Source organism: Dermacentor silvarum, chromosome 1, assembly GCF_013339745.2.
Source record: "Dermacentor silvarum isolate Dsil-2018 chromosome 1, BIME_Dsil_1.4, whole genome shotgun sequence".
Lineage (NCBI taxonomy): Eukaryota > Metazoa > Arthropoda > Arachnida > Ixodida > Ixodidae > Dermacentor > Dermacentor silvarum.
The window spans coordinates 433660980-433681384 of NC_051154.1; the positions used below are offsets into that span (position 1 = coordinate 433660980).

At 46.8% G+C, this 20405-nt stretch overlaps 1 non-coding gene across 1 annotated transcript; it reads left to right on the forward strand.

The window, feature by feature from the left end:
- The first annotated feature begins 3214 nt into the window (after window positions 1-3214).
- Trnas-aga (transfer RNA serine (anticodon AGA)) lies at window positions 3215-3296 on the forward strand. Its single transcript has one exon. It is a non-coding gene; the product is annotated as a tRNA-Ser (tRNA).
- Window positions 3297-20405: the final 17109 nt, after the last annotated feature.

Consider the following 20405-nt stretch of genomic DNA (forward strand, 5'->3'; position numbering starts at 1 on the left):
TTGATTTTTTTTTGTTTTTTCGTCGATCTTCCCTACAAATAAAAAGACATCTTTAAGCTCGGTTTCACCAACTCGGATTCGTATTGGCTTCCCAATTATGCAATCTATCGGGGCCTCGGCTCTAGGCTTCATGCACCGAGATGTTTGCCTAGCAACGGGGAGTTTCAGTAGCAACACAAAGTGTATTAGGCTATTTTTTTTCTTGGATATTCTCATGTAAATTTCCTAATCCTGAAGGAAGAAGTTCTCAAGGGCATCCCGAAGGGAGGAGAACATCTCCTGCTCGCACTCGACCTGAAAGGGGCCTTCGATAACATCTCTCATGAGGCCATTCTCAAGGGACTGAACGACATCAGCTGCGGAGAGCGCATCTTTAATTACGTCAAATCGTTCCTGACGGGCCGGACGGCAACCATCGGAATAGGCCAGACTCGATCGGATACGATCGACGTGCCGAACAAAGGAACGCCGCAAGGGGCGATAGTCTCCCCGATTCTCTTCAACATCGCGATGCTAGCGCTGACCAAAGAGCTGCGGAAGATCCCGGACCTCGGTTACGCCCTATACGCGGACGACATCACGCTCTGGGCCACCAAGGGCTCCCTCGCGCAAAAGGAGGCGACCCTTCAGGAGGCCGCGACGGCCGTGGAGAGATTTGCGGCAGCGAGCGGGATGCGTTGCGCGCCCGAGAAGTCCGAGGTGATACGGGTGTACGGAGGAGGAATCTATAAGTCACCCGGCCCTATCGAACTCTATCTAGAGGACCACAAGATCACGGAAAGCAAAAAGACTAGGATTCTGGGTTTTTGGATCCAGAGCAACTTGAAAGCATTCCACGCCATCCAAACCCTAAGGTCCACCACCAACCAGATCTCGCGGATTATCAAACGAATAACAAGAAGCCGCAAGGGCATGCGAGAAGAGGACACGCTCCGCCTCGTCCAGGCTCTGGTGATCAGCAGAGTAACGTTTAGCATGCCGTATCACTACGACTCGCTAAACAAACGCGACCAAGAACAAGTCGATGCCATCATCAGAGGCGCGTACAAAACGGCCCTGGGTCTCCCTGTTACCACCTCAAACGAGAGGTTAGCGGCTCTCGGCATCCACAACACCTTCGCTGAGCTGTCGGACGCGGTTATGGCTTCGCAAAAAGCCAGACTACAGAACACGGCGGCGGGCAGAGCCATCCTCCACCGGACCGGCACGGCCACGGAGCTTCGTGCCCTCGATGGGCAACGATCACTCCCGCCCGAGGTCAGAAGCAAGATCACGGCGAACCCCATACCAAAGCACATGAGTCATGAACTCCACGAAGGACGACGCAAGGCGCGGGTCAACAGACAGCGCCGACAATTCAAGAGTGACCCATACGTACAGTACGTGGACGTGGCGGCGTACCCCGCAGGGGGCCTCTTCGCGGTAGCCGCCGTGAACGGGAGAGACAACTCCTTAACCCTCGCGGCCTCCGTCAGGGCAGAGACCCCAGCTGCGGCTGAGACCATAGCCGCAGCGCTAGTAATAAAACAACATGACAGGGTGGGCAGGGAAGTTCATGTCGTTACCGACTCGCAACAGGCCTGCCGAAACTTTACCAACGGACGAACACCGGTGCTGGCGGCTCAAATTCTAGGCCCGAGGCTACAAGAAACCCATCAAATCACTTGGACGCCGGGTCACGCGGGACTGGAGGGGAACGAAAGGGCGAACGCCTTAGCTCGAGCGCTAATTAACCGAGCGGGGCAAAACCAATCGTCTTATCAATCCCCTCCCTTTACCTTTGTGCCCCTGCCATCAAATTACTGCGACCGACTCGAAATCCAGCGACTCAACCGCAGGATTTATCCTCCCCCTCACAAAAATCTCAGCACTGAAGAGGCAATAGCCCTCAGACTTATCCAAACAAACACATTCCCAAACCTACACAGATACAGCAAAATATACCCACAAACATATCGCGGCATCTGCCCCTGGTGCGGCGACACACGCCCTACACTCTTTCACATCTCGTGGGGGTGCGGGGCCAAACCTCAACATTTAAAGACGCCTAACACGTCATTTGAGCGGTGAGAGGTACAGCTGACCGGCGATACCCTGGCGGGACAACAAGCTCTCGTCCAGCAAGTACGTCGAGCAGCCATGGCCAGTGGAGTCCTGGAATGAGGACACCACCCACTCGTCCTCAAGATCAACGATCTGAATGGTCTAAATAAATGTTTTTCTCTCTCTCTCTCTCATGTAAATTGGGAGTTTTATTTCATTCATTATCAAGGGAATTTTGCATGATTTCTCTTCTTTTTCTTTTCTTTAACTCTTTTATTACGTTTAATTTATTCCTTTATTATAAGTTGCTTTAAATGTACTGCCTGCTTCTTTAACCATCTCTCATTGGGGCATGTGTCATAATATGAAAATCATCATCAAGCAGTGCCCTCGTAAATGCTTGGTTTGAAAAATTTCTTTAGGAGAATACTTTCTGGGTACGTTGTTGCATCAGTATTAATAGCCAAATAATCGGAGATGGAGGAGGTGAACCGAAAATTGTGGTAGCTGGAAGTGACATTATAAAAATGTAGCAGTTTCACCCGCAAGGCGAAGCATTAATAGCGATATCGAAGTTAAAACAGGCACACGTAATAGGTTTGTAGTTTTATAAGGCCGTGTAAATTGCAGTAAATATTCGCTTGCTATATAAACAAGCCTGGTGTCACATGCGCACAGACAAACGTGAACAGATCCCACTCGTAAGAATATTTCACGTGTTCTACAAAAACGACTCTGGATAGAGTCGTCATATAATTAAGTGTTCAGCTTTTTCTTCTTCTGATTATGTGAACGGAATGGAAAACTTTATCGCGGTCCTTCGGAACGTGCGCTAGCACGTAGTGGGCTGCTCCCACGTCGGGATAGAAAGGCCTAGCCTCTCCGCCACGTCGCGGGCCCGTTGGACTGCCCATAGTTGTGCTTCAAAATCCCGACTGCGTCAGCAGCCTCCCACTTGGACGACGTAACGTCTTCGTCACTGCGAAACGGGGGACAGCACCAGAGCATGCATTCTAAGTTGGCAAAGTCTGAGCAAAGCGCGCAAGTGTGACCTCGCGAAAAATTGGAAGGTCACGTGTATGTGCGACCTTAGCCCATGCAAGCAAAAGAAAAGGGGCAAGTTGCAACTGATTTTGTACAGAGCAGTGACGACTCGATACACTTCACAGCGGCAGTCGTGGCCGAGCGGTTAAGGCGATGGACTAGAAATCCATTGGGGTCTCCCCGCACAGGTTCGAACCCTGTCGGCTGCTTCTTTTTTTCCCCAGTTTCTTATTAGACAGCGTGTCTATATTCTGCATTTTTGCAGGTGAAACCAGTCTCTTGCATTTAGGTACATCTGTCACATCACATAATGATAAAAATAAATACTCCGGCATAACCCATCTCAAATTGACGGTCGACGTTAATGCGACTGGAATTCAAGCAACGTAGCGGCATACCGCATTGCTGAATCCACCATTATTTAGAACGTGTAGGGGCAACCACGTGGTAATAGTCCCAAAGTGAGTGTGTGATTCCCCATTGCATATAGAGTTAACGAACACTTCTAGCCTCTGCTGAGTATAGCACTGGAATCAGCCCATTCCAGATGTCCCTGTGCTGTGACCAGAGGCGAGATACGTCCAGCACTTATAAACGGCCTCGACCACCGCAAACCAGAGCGTTCGGGTACTCCATGGCACATGTGCGCGCTCTCTCCTGATAAGAGAAGTGTGGGAGCCGTGATGACGAGAAACGTCGTTGCATGCCTTCGACCGTCGTGTCGCGGCTCGCCACAACCGGTTACGACGCCGGATCCTGGAACCTTGCGCTTAGAGAGTGACGTTTCGATGTGGTTGGTGACGGAGTGCTGACTGGCAATGGGCGGCAGGAGATTAGGTGGTCGGGCAGACACGAGGTGCCACTTTTGCAGGCAGTCGGTCATTAACGGCGCAGTAATCAGAACCGCAAAGCTAGCGAGCTCAAGGCATGTACTCAAACAAGCGCCCCTCTTGTGCTTCACTTGCTAAGAACTCTTTTTCTTCACGTGGTAAGCGCTCTTTAGCTTCACGCAAAAAACGCGTCTACTTTGCTCCATGTTCTCAGCGCTCCTCTTTCGCTTGATGCAATAACTGTCCCTCATTTGCTTCACGCGTTAAGCCCTTCACCTTTGCATCAAGTGATAAGTGCTCCTCTTTTGTTTCACGCACTAAGCGTTCCTCTCTCGCTTCACGTTCTAAGCGCACCTCTTTACGTCACGGTGCCGATTAATTAGTTCATTACCAATTTTGTCATTAACCAATGGCATACCTGCGTTTATATATTTACTTAGATACCTACAGCGCATAATGTTGGGCATCAGAGTAGGGGGAAGGAATGTTATAGATATGTTCAAAAACAGAGATGTTCAAAAACTCCCACTGCCGAAACGGCTGAAGAAGTGGCCATCGCCCGGGCCACTCTAGATCCCACCTGCCACACCATCGCGTGTGTGACTCTCGCTCAGCCGTCACTAACTTCAGCAAAGGCCGTATTTCTTCTCAAGCTCTTCGTATCCTCCGCCAGGCACCACACTCTAAAGAAAGCATGATCTCCCTGACATGGATCCCGGCCCACGCGGGCCCTGTCCACCCAGACCTCCCCAACCTCAACGAGGTCACCCACTCCATGGCGCGAGGCCTAGTCACCACGCCGGAGACACTGGAGACGAATTGGACACCAGGGACAATCTGACTACTTATAACGATCTCGTTAAGGCATTTTACCTTAGTCGCCGAACCTTCCCCACACCTCACCCCAAGTTCAGCCGGGCGCAGGCTACCACCCTGCGTCTGCTACAAACAAATACGTACCCTTCACCCGCCCGCCTCCACCTTATATTCCCTGAAGTTTACAGTACCCCCAACTGCCGGTGCTGTGGCACTCACCCGGCTTCGCTTCCGCATATGCTGTGGGAGTGCCCCGCACTGTACACACAAATTAACACCACGACCCTCTCGTCGAGGTTGCGTGAGGCTCTGCGGAGCTCCGCCTTCGACGACCAAACCTGGGCGACCCAGCACGCCCGTGAGGCGGCGGCGAGGCAAGCCCTCGACGTCCCCTCATGGGAGGCTTAGGCCCGGCCATCTTAAAGTGCTGGTTCCGCAATAAATGTTCATTCCTCCTCCTCAAAAACAGATGGTTGATGGTACAAACTAAAACATCTAATAGATAATACAATACAACACAATATCAATAATCAAAAATTCAAAAAGATTACACCTAAGGTTATTATGAAATACAACATAGATACAATTTAGTACATAATAGAACACAACAATATTTAAAACAAAAGTACAGCGAATAAGGCAATATTACGCTTGAGGGCAATAAAAGCCGTGGACAGGAAAGATTAATGTCCTATTCTAGCAGAAGCAAAACAGATTTTTGTACTAAACATACAAATGTTGCAACAACAAATTTTCACACAAAGATGGCGTTGATGTGACAACTTCATGTGGCTGTTTATTCCAGTCGTGTACAGTTTTGGGAAAGACGGAATGCTCATATAGATTGATGCGGCATTTGTACTCTTGTGCTTTTAGCGGATGGTCTGTTCTGGATGATATGTAACTTGGGTTCTTCATGTATATGTCCCTGCACAAATCAGTCTTGTCTGTGTAAATATTGAAGAAAACTTTAAGCCGTAAATATTTCCGTCGGTTCCCGAGAAGTGGCCATCCCAAGTTAACACGTATTTGTTATGAGCGCTGAATGAAATCATAGTTGGCGGTAATAAACCGGGTGGCGCGTTTTTGTATTCGTTCCAGTTGATTAATGGATGTGTTTGTCTCCGGGTCCCAGGTAGAGCAACCGTACTCCAACATCGGATGAACGTTTGTTAAATAAAGTGTTTCCTTTAACTTATGGGGGGCTCTCCAGGAATTACGTTTTAGAAAATTTATCATACGACTAGCCTTAGACACCACGCTCCCTATATGGCCATTCCAAGAACGATTATTTTTTAAAACAACACCTAAGTACTTGTAACTGCTTACCTCAATCAATGTTTCTGTGTGTAGAAAGTAATTTGTAACAATCGATACTCTCTTGTTAGTGAGCGAATGACATTGCACTTGGCAGAGTTTAATTTCATGCTCCAGCTATGGCACCACGTGGACACTGCTAGAAGGTCCACTTGTAAGATACTTGAATCGGCAGGGGACGTAATGGCGCGGTATATGCAACAATCAAATCGCAAATATCACTGTAGTCAGCATTTTCAAATAATGGTGCAAGTAAAGTATACGGCGCTAAGAAAAGCAGCAATGCCCTCGTATGTAATAAGCGAGCTAGTACTGATGGTAGCGTTGCCTTCTTCCGACCGCAACTTATGGATATTATTTGTGCTCATGTTGGTATGCTTAGGAATGCAAAAGGCGCGCAGTATAAATTTTAATTAAACCCAGAACAATATATTGGAACTACTTTCCGAGGAATGCCCTCAGGGAGTGGATGACGCAAAGCTTTAAGTTTGCGGCGATAAATACAACAGAAAGATAAAATGTACCTAAGATTTAGTGTTACACGTGGTCCCGAGCTCATTGTGATATACAAATGTTACAGGAACAAATTATTGAGCGAGCTAAGGTAGGCAAGATATTTGTATCATAGGAGCACTTTTGAATCTTGTCGTGACACAAACAAATTGTGGAAGAGTGTCAATACTGGGCTAATATCTTGCGACTGCAGCAATGTGGCACTCCAGACGAGGTCTGTGTTAATGGCGAAAATGTATCTGAAGCAGCCCTAGTAGAATAATTATTGCAAATTTTGTGACGAGAAATATTTAAAGTATTGATCAGCCGGCTAACGTTCCGCGCCCTGTTATCAATCTGGACTCAGTGTTCACGACATATCCATTAACGGGTTCTGAGGCGTTCGCACACTTTGTGAACCTCTAAATGCCGCGAGAGCTGCGATGCGAACGATTCGCAGATTACACCAATAAAGTACGTATTGAACATAGGGAACTCCAGTGATCGCACACATTTTTATTTTATGCCTTGAATCTGGAGTGTTCTCTCGCCGTATGCATGTAGCTAGAGTTTCTGCGCTGTACAAAAAAAGACGTCAAAAAGTGTTTATGAAATTATAGACCGGTAACGATAATACCCATATTTTCTAAAGGTCTAGAAAAATTATTTCACACTCGCATGATCAATGCTTATCAAAACCACAACAGAAAGACCGAAGCCCGCCCTTCCAAGTTAGATGTCTTGCACAATTTCTGTTTATTTGTTTGTCTTGTAAAACAAACGAACAGATATTGCGTTACATTAGTTAAAAGAATACATTATAGGGTGCTATGAGGATAGAATCGCTTTGCTAGGTGAACTGGTGGATTTTTCATGAGCTTTTGACTATATCAAATATAAACGGCTTGTGGGAAAACTTGACACATGTGGCTTGCGGTGACCGGTGCTTTCACTTGTCTCATCAAACTTTCAACACTGCCTCCGGTATGCCAGTAAAAAGTATAAATCTTTCCTTAACGCAAATAACAGCTGCTGTCCCGCAGGGCAATGTTCTTGGTATTCTCGTCTTGAATCGATATATAAATTATATAGTTAACATGTGGACGAGTGCGAAATATATCATCTTTGCAGACGATGTAACTTTACTATCTTCATCAAATCTAGTAGGCGACATGATTGAAGAAGCAAATATTGCGCTGAAAGGATTGCAGTGTTGGTCAGCTTGAAATCAAGTGAAGATTAATGTGTCCAAAGCCAAATCAGTAATATTCACGGCTAAACATAAACAAGTTTCACTGTGCACCTGATTTATAGTATGGCTCCGCAAAAATTGACATCGTAGAAAGCGTACGACTTGTAGGTGTGAATTTTTCGTGTCACCTGAGTTGGGATAATCACGTAAATGCAATTGTAACTAAGCTTTCTCGATATTACAGAAGCAATAGGCCGGCATCGACACTTCCTTCAAACTAAGGTATACATTTTATTGATATAGCAATTATATGGACACTCCAAGCGCATTTCTGCCGTAGGCGTCGCTGTCGCCGTGAGGTTCCGTATAAAGTGCAACGGCGATAAAATCGGTCAGCCGCGCGCCATACGCTGTGTGTGCGAGGGAAAGCGTACGAGGGTGAGCCCGAAATCGAGGCTCAATGTAGCGCACACGAGAGAGGAAGGCAGGCCGCAAGCGCGTGGTCCTCTTTTGCGCAGCAAGGCACGGGGTTGAGGCAACGGAGAGCCAGGGGGGGGGGGGGGGGTTCTGCTCCGTCGGATGCTGCTCACAGCGTGGCCCGCGCGGGAGCCGTATCGATCTGCGATCTCGGCGATGCGCGCGCACGCGTGGGCTCATCTTCAAAGCGATCTGCTATGCGGACAAATTGCATGCGCCGAGTGTTGGTAGCTTCGTATGAGCTGTCCTTTCGACGTTAAACAGAGCTGCCACTTGTTTATTGTATAATTCCATGTTTTTGTCACACGTGAATTATTTCCAGCTTGAATGGGGAGCAGCCAATGCTACTGACTTGCAAAACTTTTCATGTTATGGCGCGCAATGTCTTACGAAGGTATTTTCAGACGCGTAGGTGATTTGTTCGTTAGGTAAAGTTTTATTAAAAATTATGGCGTTTACCAGTTTTGGATTATTGATACTTCGAGGAGAGAAATGAGAGTTAATATCAATGCCTGCGCTCTCTGGCGCATCTTCATACCAATGTACCCATGTATACGAGCGCCCACTCCGAGCTTTGGTACGTTCCAAAATGCTCAACCAACTGCGGAAGTAAAACTTTAGGTAACATACTACCACGCCTGATGAATAAATTTAATAACAGTCAAGTGGATATATGTAAAATTTATCCCAACACTCTAATTGATATTGTTCCTCATGGATCTTAGCCATGCGTCTGTTTCATTCTACGGAATGAGTTTGCGTACGGCTGTTGTACCAGGTTAGCTTTGTTACAATCTACATACCATCAGGATGTAATGCAATCTTTTGTTTTCTTATTAGAGCTTATCTTTTGTTGTATGCGCTTCTTATGATGACAATTCTATCATTGATAGCTGATGTATTCGATACTGCTGTAACTTTTTCTTTTCACTGCACTTTAGCTTTATCATTTTAACACTTATGTATTGTTATTCAAGTTCAAGTTTCTGTAATTTCTCGCGAATATCCAGAATAAGTTTTACAGCGTAAGATTTTATCCAACAGCCGCTTCGCTTGGCAATGTTGTCCACCGCCGCCGCCACCGCCAGTAACATGTCACCAGGGATGCGGTGGCTAGATGGGTAGGTGTGCCGACGAAGCGTAGTTCACCAGTTCTCCGCATCATGACGCAGAAGTGGCGCTGGGGACACTATAACGGCTGAGCTGCGCGCAACGTCGGCTGTGCTGTGTAGACGAGCAGCGTGTTTGATAGTATCGCTGCCTCTGCTCTAGCTGTGAAGTACGCGTTATACAATGCCGTTTTGAGCAGTGTAGGCAAAGCCAGAATGAGGAATTCGTTACTGTCGTCTAGTCAGAAGACACGATATGCTGAAGTCAATTTTCTAGCTCGGCCATTGGTCACATTTATTGGTGTAAACGCGGCGCTCCAGCCCATTGCAATAAATACGTAGATGCATTTTTTTCCATGCATAAAACGATACTGCAGTGGTTTTATACGGTATATGGAAATGTGTTTACGTGATATTTAGTGAGTTCTAATTTTTCAATTTCGAGAAATCCGGCAATTGTGTTTATTGCTGCCTGAGTTACGGTATTTAAATTGTTACGAGATGAATTGTGTTGTTAAGTGCATATGGTTCACTGTTTGGTTGCAATAAAGTAACGCAATACGTCTTGGGCTAGATTCATGAATATATTTAAACTACAACAAGCGCTCTCATAACTTGAGTCAGCAGACGCACCAACATAAATAGCCTAGCGCCAGAAAGATCGCAACGTTGGTCCACCACATCTTAACATTATTCACAGCACCCGCCTCCGCTTCAGGTGATTCCCCTTCTCCCTGTTGCTTTCGCGCGCCATGTTCTTGCGCGTGACAAGAAAGCAAATGCATGTAATTGAATAGAACTTCACAACATCGTTTGTGAGCTCTTTCTTGTGCCGCTGACAACCGATCAAATTCGGAGGATTCAGCTGCACAAAGGATGCAAAGTCGGGGATACTGTTCCTTCGTAACTCATTTAAACTGAAGCACAACTTGAAGGCGTCTTCGAGCGATGCTACCAGTTTTTTTAGTGCTTCAGAAGGGAGCAAAAGCCATGACCTACTTATTCTGTTGAATTCAGTTATGTCCCTGAGCAATCGAAGCACTTGGTTCTTTGGAGGGACTTCCTTGCTACATAGCCGGCTACACAGAATATAAGCCTAGAGTAACTTTTCTTTTCCCTGTAGCAGCACAGCGGTGCAGGTTGTCGCAGGCGCTGAGCACCTCATGTGCGGTTTGCAAATTTGCAATGTCGAGGAGCTCAGCGACGTAAGCTTTTCGGTGTATGGCTTGATCATTAACGTCGCCTAGACTGAGCAAGCTACTGAGCAGCCCGGGGCGAACATTTCCGCTATCAGACAGCGGAACATTTCCGCTGTCTTTCTGAAACATTCAGAGCCCGACATGCAGTTCGAAGCGAAGCAGCAAGTTTCCTTGGTTGTCTGTGGTGGAGCAATGCGGAGCTCTTTACCTTTGAAACTTACATGAAGAGACGACATACAACTATTCCCATACGGGCTTTGTTATTTTTTTTTTGATCGCAGCCAGCCCCCTGTAGCAGACGACGCGCGCTGCGGGACCGTTCTAATGACCGCCGCGCCAATTTTGCGTCATGACGCGGAGAAGTGGTGAACTACGCTCCAGACACGCCGGTCTGCTCACCTACCCATGTAGCCACCGTACTAGGGATGTGACATGTGCACCGCGTAGTCTTGCTACCTGTGCTTACTCTTCGGTACACGTTATGCCGCCTGCTCGCAAAGTACTAACCGCTGCTGAAGAATCAAACCGAAGAGCGACGAGCGCAGCTGCAACCAGGCAACGTCAGGCTCAGCAGACCGGTGTGTAGAGAGCAGTGCAAGCTGCAGCTCGCCGTCGACGCCTCTCGGACGAATATGCCTTTTTTTCTATCTGCTTGCTGAATGTACGTTAGCTGGCTGCACACATGCTTGACTTCATGCTCGACCATATTATAATGCAAGCGCTCCTACTCTGTTTCTCCATAAGCTAGGGTCGTCCACAGGAAATCACCGGCTACATGTGTGTCGTATCAGCAAATAGTGGTGTACTCCGGGCCTCGGGTGCAGCGATATACGAATTAGGAAATGAGTGTGTGCAATTAGAACTCATAGGGGCACCGGAATAAGACTTTGCCGAAGTGTGAGCAGTGGGTAACTACGAACGAGGCCTCTCTGCATGTGTCGCCAGGTGCGCAACATAGGAAGATTGCGGACTCCTTGACACAGACCTTTGTTCCTGAACACGATGTGCCCCTAATTGCTACGGGGGATTTCAGTTTAAATGCAAAGCATCCCCCCAATGCCTGGTTCTTACAATGTGCAAGAAATCCTCAGCATGTTGTTTGTGTCGAATAAATAATGCAGTTCTTCGCACACCGGCTGTTGTTTGGACTTTGTATTTACAAACAGCGAAGTACCCGTGGTGCCTCGCTGCATGTCGTTCGCGACCTACTTTTGGATCATAAAGCACGCCTGAATGTGTGTGAATAAATGTGTGCCAATTAAAACACTACTTTTCGTATACTCAGTACTTGCAGTTGCCGTCTTTAAGCAGTTTACGACGCTCTCCTTTGGAGCCGCTCCTCCAGCTTACGCTGTGACTGTGCTGCGTGTGTCACGCAGGCCTGTGACTTCTTTTTTCAAAATCATGTATAGTGTTTGCCGACTGCGTCCATCGCACTGTAAGAGTCGACGGATGGGCTCGTCAAGCTGCTCAGGCAGCTTTATTCCCGGGCCCTCGCACACTGAGAATGTGAAATAAAAGTCAATTCAATATATAGTGTAGCACGCAACATCAGACTTTACTACGAGTTAGAAAAGAAGAAAATAAAGTTACAGTTCAGAGGCATGCACTTACTTTTAAATTTGCAGGAATGATAGCTGCGTTTAGGCGTGGCACCAGAGCTGTTCCTCAGCCCACGGCAAGGTAAATTTAACCGAAAAATGTGGCGAAGAACCCTACATACGCCCAACCAGAGAGCATGAATACATATATTTGCACGTGAGACCAGGAAGCCATGGAAGACAAACATGTACATTTGCACAGGTGACTACATGCACTTGAAAAATGTCCCATATCACATACAGGAATTGGGGCATCGTATTAAAAAAAGCTATTAACACTAGAATTGTTCCTAACTACAAATTCTAGCCAATCCTGATGCTGGACTTATTATTAGTGAAGGAGGCGAGCCAAAAGGAAGCATTGCGCCAGCCGCGTCCTTGCGAACAGCACTGCCAACAGCAGAAGTAAGAGCAGTGACATGTTATGCAGACGACGGGGCGAAGGCAGGAAGCGCACAGATGGCGTTTGCACTGATTTTGTACAGTTTTACAGCCAAGCTGTTAAGGGCTCAGTCTCCGATGGTCGCGTCCGCGTGTAGAAAAAAAACTTTCATTGGCTGTGTGATGTATGTGCGAGGAAAAGCGCGCGAGGGACGCGCTTTCATGGGGATCTGCGAACGCACGGTGGAGTATATTCTCACTTTCATAGGTTATTGGCAGTATTCTGAATCTGGAATTCGAGTGGTAGTAAAGTGACTGATGTTATCTGTATTTCATATGCAGCCTCTTATCGGTGCATACTTATCGTAAACGTTGCTTTTCATGCTTGTACGAACCGCTCCCTTAAAGCAGAGTGTGCGTATTTATTGAATATGTTCACTCGTGTGCGGTCTTATGTTTTGTTTGAACACAGTGGTTTCACTTTTTTCTCTTTCTTTTCTTCTTTTTGTACTATATTCCACGTTTAACCACTCCTGCATGGGCCCGAGGAGGGCCTGCAGTTTCGTAAAAAAATAATTAAAATTACTTCCGTCGGGCAAAAGGCCGTTGGGGGACGGGAGGGAGGGAGGGGAGCAGCACCGGCAACGCGCAGAACTGTTGTCGACGGCGGCGGTGTTTTGCCCGCGTTCACACCGAACGCCCGCGGCGTTGGTGACGTGTTTATGAAGAACGAGCCAACCTTTGCCGTACACCCTATGGCGGTGTACCGTAGGGACCATAAGACCCTGTAGTTACTAAAGAAATGAAAACCACCGGATCATATATCTTTCTTATTCTTTATTAGCTCAAATAACCAATTACACCATCACATCTTAATAGTCATAAATGGAAATACATAACTCCGACCATAGTACAGCTTCGCTGGGCTTCCATCTCCACACCAGTGGAAGGGCTGACAGTTATTTTTTTCCAATCCTGACGAATTGCAAAACGCATTTAAGTGCGTCTGCTTTTGAGAAAGCTCGCCGCTTTGCTCTAGGCAGGTCACATTTATGAGATCAGACAGTACCAAAGAGAAAACGAGTGCAAAATGCGCTGCAAATGCACCTCGCAGAGCTAACTGTGGCTTGCTAAGACAGGGAGCTAGATGTAAGTAACAGCTTCTCTATTCCTGCTCCTTCAGCAATTTATGTTAGTTTTCTGTGCATGCTAACATTGTCGTTTATTTATTGCATGTAGATGAGAGAAACAACAGAATCAAGGACAAAGGGAGTCGCCGTGCGTCTCCCTTTAAGTATTGACGTCAAGCGTCTTTGATTTCGTTCAGCATAGGTGGTCGCTTGCTAAAGCCGCACAAAACGTAAACATGTAACTCTAATATCGCCTATTTCTTTGCAAGCGTAACTACCCTCATGCATTACTTTAGCATGGTTGTATAGAGCAAAGAAGCCATAACTCGATTATGCATTTATCCCGGGCGCAGATGACACCACTGTTGCGCCAATGATGACACAATCATTGCAACATTTAGCCTTGCGCGCGGTGTTCAGAGAAGCATAGCTCCGCAGTACGGTTGTCGATATGAGCGAGAGTGGTCGCATTTGACAGAGCTCACTTTGCCATAGGAGGTTTGATTGATCAAAGGTAAATTGGTGCTAATCAATAGTTATGAGCCTTACAATTGTGCACACCATCAGACGCCTCAAACGCTGGAACACATTGCGTGATTGCCCAGCATACATGCTGGACCAACGGTTGTTGAACAATTCTGTAACCAGCGTTGCCAGTCGACCCCTGCCGGTGGACGCTATTCTCAGCCCATGGCATGTTACTGCAACTGCAATGCCAACAATGAAAATGCCGTTCCTGCATGCATGACGAATAACCAGACGAGCTGCTCTAGTAGGGTCACCGTCTAATGTACATAAGCCTTAATTCCTTCTCTTGTCCTCCTCATCATCCATCCCTGTACAGTCACTGCTTTTCCCTCTTCCCCAGCCCAGAGTAGCCGACCACAGCGCACCAGCTCAGGTAGATATCTCTACCTTTCCTGTAAGCAAAATATATCGATATATTTTCAAGCGACGCGTAAGCCCAGCGTCGACTCCGAGTGTGAACACGCCGCTGCAGTGGCGTTGGCCGTGGTTTCAGAGCACAGAGAATCGTGTACCAGCCGCAGCCAGAGGTGGGGAGCGTCGGGAAAGAAAATATGTCCCAAAGGAGAAAGACTGAGCCGCCGGGAGGGCGGCAAAAATGAAGACTACAAATCCGCGTGTTTGCCTTCGGTGCCCGAGCTCCGGAGTCGTCACACCTGAGGAGGGCTAGACTCACGATTTATTTGCATAGAACAGGAAGCTCTAGTGAATGAACGGGTCTTTGGTGATGCTAGAGCAACTAGACAAAAGCTGAGAAATTTCCTGCAACTATTGTCTGGAAGCCCTCCCCTCTATATATGTCCATGCCTTCAACGTTTCGAGCCGATGAGGCTGCGATGAAAGCCGATGGGACTGTATGGCCTCCGCTGATTTTGCAATGTTTGAATAATTTACTGATCGTTCCCCTAAAAATCAACATGTTTATTCAGACCTGGTACCACGGCGCATTCCGTCAGCGCAAAACATAACAAACGATGGAACATTATGATCCAACGTAACTGGCGGCACGCCTGCTGCGCCCGGCCCGGCTGTCACATGCCAATACATTCGCCGTGCCATCGCATGAAGCCGCCACCGGCCTATAACCTAATCGCGCGCCCGGTCTCTATAGACCTTTTCACAAACCGACGTTTGAGCAGCGCCATTTGCCGACGCGGGCGACGTCTAGCGTCAGAACATGTTATGCCACCATTTTGGACTGTGCGCCTTGCGAGAGCAGGCCGGCCGCACTTCGGTTGTGTGATCTTCGCCGCGCATTATTTCGATTGTTTTCTTCCGTTTCGCTTGTCTTGTGCGGCTTGACTTGTTACATGTTTCACGTGCTCGCGTGAGCGCTCAGTGTGGTGTGCCATGGCAACAGCAAGCCCAACCAGTGGATGTGGTGTTTCGTCGTCGGTAGCGGCGGCAGCCACGTCTGCTTTGTCGAGACCTGGCGTGCTAATCAGCGGTATATTTCATTGTTATTTCTGGAAACATGTGACCGTATCGTCGATTGAATCTGATCACCATTAGGTTTCGCGGTTGAGGGTTGCCTCATTTAGCGAAAGCAGGCGCGTACGTAGCTGTCGGGCAATGCTTAGAACCAGGCGCCGGCGGCCCGACGACGCGTGTCAGTGGTTGGTAGATATGCGGTGGTTACTCCATACGCTTCCGACGCAACTGAACAGTTCAATCATGGAAAATTTATTGGATATGGTGCGGTGCAGTGTGCTTATAACCAAATGTCAAAGCATTAGCGTGGCGATCGAGCAGCGCGGTACCTGCAGCGAACCGACGCGCGACAGTGATCACAGATGCGAGCGCAACTGATACAGCCCAGGAGCTAGATTTTTACTTTTAGTATTTAGTAGGTTTTTATTTATACATACTGTAAATCCCAATAAGGATTATAAAATGACTTGTTATAAAGATATATTTGTTTACCTATTTTTAACGTTTGTTTACTTGGAATGACTTTTCTTTCGAATGTCTCAATTTGGAAAAAGCTTCGCTCACGGTGAACCTTAACGTAGATCGTGCGCGAAGTTTGTATTGAAGATATCGCGTACGGAAAGAATTGTTCATGTGCGCTATCTCTGAAGCGAAATACGCCAATAATATTGCAGCGTTAGGGCCATCTCTGCTCTTTCTCTAGTTTCTGTGCAATGTTCATAATAAAGTAATGTCGAGTTTTGACAATTGTCGAATAAATACATATGCGTATGACTGCGAACCACTACTGACCGTGAGTGAAAAGCGCGTAGTGGTCAGCGAAGCGGTTACTGCACGGACGTAAGTATTTCACTTGATCGACTGTGCGAATAATTTGTTTTTTCGTTGCTGTTATTCTTGAAAGTATGATGCTATTGTCCACGTGTACCCATGCGAATACCATTTTTTACTTTCTAACTTGCGCGGGCTCATTTAGCGCGTTTCTACTCCATGCACAGTTAACGCATTACGGTTCCCGAACTCTAGCACTGGCGCTAGGCCGCGCTGATGAGGTTGACACGTTCATTTTTGCATTCTCTTGCTGCCCAAGCACATAGACAACGCTCAAAGATGGGTGAGCTCGATGCAGCACCACACTGTTGAAGTTATTAACTTTATGGGCAGGGCCGCGCAGGGTGCGTGTGAACGCAGAGACAATGTTTTGGTGGACACAGGGTCTGCATACATCTGCCATAGGACACGATTTTTCCAGATCGTTGCGAAGTGTATTTACCGACTAGTTCTCTCGCAGAGTGCTTCAATTTGTGTTATACCGGTGTCACACGGCCATTTTAATAACGATCAAGACCGATCTGGATCAGAATTTTCGACCGCGATTGGCTCCCTTCCGCAGATTGAGCAAAGAAGCCAATCGCGACCAAGAAATTCGACCCCGATCGGCCTCGATCACGATCAAAAGTGCGCCGTGTGGCCCCCTAATTAGGCAGTGGAATGAAGTCGTGTTTGAAAGAATAACAAATGTAGCCTCTGCCACTACATACGAGAAAATATTGAATCGAAGAGCTGACAATTCTCGCAACCAATTGGGACATGTGCGGAAAAAGGATTACCAAAATGCGTTATTTTACTGATGTGTGCATTGGTTCACATTAGACTGAAATGCCAAGTCCTCAGGTGATGCAGGAAACCGGCGAAACCTGAACATATCACATCGGCAGTGGTCTCGCGGAGTGCTGTGTTGTGGACACACTTTACTCCTCAAAATCGTTATTTTCCGCTGGTTGTTTGTGCACCCATAAACTGCACAGTGCTGACCTGTAGCCTTGTGATGGGTATATATGCCATTATTTACGAGCGTAAGTCATTCGTGACAAAAGTAAACGGAAACATCGAAGAAAAGCTACCACTCCTCAATGCAAGCGCAAGGCAAGCTCACAGTCCAGACCGAACAGGCAACACTGACACATACTCTCCACGCCAGACCGTCGGAAGCGCCCACGTGAAAACGTCTATATCAAGGAGCCCTTACGAACAGAAAACATTGTGAATTCGCCCCTGCGCCTGTATTCACACAAACGGCTTACGCTAGTATTGGTCGTAAGAGAAAATACTAGTGTTAAAGGCAATTCTGATGCTGGACATAGCGTTAGCGGAGATGACCGGCCAATGAGAAACAGGGCTTACGAATGAAAAGCTTTGTGAATTCGGCCCCTTCTCTGTAGACGAGTGGACGAACGCAAGCACACTTGTATAACATACTGCAGAACTACAGAACAACAAATAATATTCATAGGTCTACATCACACATACTATATAATCTGTAGCGTTGTTGCTTTTGTATCAGAGGATCATTAAACTTCATTGAAAACCTAAGCCATTCGGATTCTTCAAGAAGTCTTTTAACACGACAAGTGCATTCCCCTGAAGCACAGCTGTTGGCCATGGCTAAGTGTAGTTTTCAGACTGAATGTTCCTCAATCTAGGAACGTTGAATCTGTCCTCGCGCTATACTTAGAAATAACAAGTGTAACCAAGGAAATTTGCTCGGTTTAAACGCTAGCTGTAGAATGCGTTTGTTGGCTGCATAACCTAACAAACACATTTCGGTTGAACGTCGTTTTTAGGTACAGCATTCAATCTCCAAGTGCCCCCTTTGTTCTTCACAAGAATGACTGGTGCTGCCCAAATACTCGACGACTCTTTCATAACTCCACTAGTCCGCCGGTAATCTTGCGCACTGAAGGTGAAACGGGACATGGCTTTTGCCTGCAAAATAGGGTGTAAAACGGCAACGCAAGACAGACAAGTACGCAGGACAGGCGCTGAACTAACAACTTTTGTCTAATTGGGTTATTCGATGCCGTGTTGATTGTAAGGCGTGTTCGAGACGCAGTGACAGGCGGCAACTTGTTTTTCTGGTGGCGAAGGGGACGCAGTGCGACGCTGCGGTGATCGAGCAAGAGGGCCGAGGTGGATGGCGGCAAAATGTGACCAGATGCCAGGACGCGGCTCCGGAAGCTTCTGGTTCAGTCGTCGTGGCCATACGGGACGCGTGATGCATCGGACTGAACGGAGTGCCGTAGGGCCCCGTTTAGAGGATTTTTTAAAATTCGACGGTTGGCCATACCACGAGATTCCACGGTGATTGGGAAACCACTCCAGATGACCCGGGACACTGCAGCAGTAACACGCTGGGAGAAGTCGAAATCTTGGTTGCTCCTCGATTAAGTCGGAAAGAGCATTGTCCGTTGGGTAGGGTGTGTTCAGATAAGGACTGACAAAGGGGGGTACCGAGTATTATCTAGTTTTCAGAGAAATCTTTTATATGAGGTGGGAAAATGTCTCTGTAGAAAGGAATCAACCTTTGTTTTCCGAAACTTAGCGTATGGTCATCCCAACAATGAGTCTAATATACAAATGACACGCATATTTACATCTGAAATCAATATTTTGTTGTAGTATAGAACAGTGACTCAGGTTTTGTCTTCTTTGGCTCTTTTTAGCCACGAAATGAGTTGAGCTGGAGCTTTGACTTGGACGATCAAAAAATAATCATTGCCTATGGTAATGAAAAAATTATAGAACATCCACCGAGGACTTGTAAATCTAGTGCTACGGAAACCTGTTGCATTACTTTATTATGAGTGAGATCCATGTACGGTCATCTCAACGATGTGTTTGGTTCTAACAATTCAATAAAATAAACACTCATATTCAATTATGGACTCATTATTTTGTAGTAAAGAAGAATGACTCAGATTTTGTCGTCCTCGCCTATTTTTAGCCACATAGTGAGTTGAGCTGGAGTTTGACGGCTTTCATAAGTTTTCACGGCTCCTGCATAAGCATACCTACAATGGTACGTCGAGCTATAGCAAGCACGTGGGAGCGCGTGCTTGCTACGCGCTATTAGAGTTTGCAACGTTTTGTGACTCGATAACGAGATTTTTGAACCTTTCCTCAGTGAAGATTTCTTGCATGTGGAAAAAAAGTGTGTTGGAAAGGTAGTCGGATGTACGTGTGGAAGGATTTTTATGCCTAATATTAAAATTTAGGTGAAAGTGAAAAATATTCGGGACCCGTTCTGCGTTTGTCCTCATCTGAATGTACCCAGCTGGCTTATTCGCTGCAGTGGTGCCATCGCGCTTTCCCACTAGGCTGGTGCATAGTTTATGTACGCGGGAAGCATTTCAGATAGCAGATGTAATTAGAAACTAATGCCAGAAATAAGTTCCCGCGACTAGTGTTAAAAAACTTGTTGTACGCATTCTCGCGTGCTTGCTACGTCAACCTACCGTAGTAGGGATGCGGATGCAGGAGCAGTGAAAACTCAGGCTCAACTCATTTCATGGCTAAAAGAGACAGAAAGACAATATGCGCGTCACTATTCTTTACTACAAAACAAAAAGAATCAGTTGCAAATGCATTGTGAGTGTCATGTTTATTTATTAGTAAAAACGAGACATACGTTTCGGTGTGACCTACATGGGTCTTAAAAGAGGCTCAATTTTCTTACCTAAAATAAAATAATTCTACATGTTTTTGCAGTAAAACATTTACCAGTCCTGGGTGGGTATTTTATAAAATGTCCAGCAAATTCGGCGATGATAATGATAATCGCGCTGAACGCCAGCCATCACCGCTTCAGTGCTAAAGCAGTAGCGGTGTGCGGACAAAACAGGGGAGGAGTCAAGCGAACTCTTAACGGAAATTGCAAACTGACCCGACGGAACGTACCACACTCGAGAAACTCGGAGACGTCGCTATAGCTCGTTTCTCGCAACACTACAGTCCACATCACCTCTCGCCTTGTCTGAC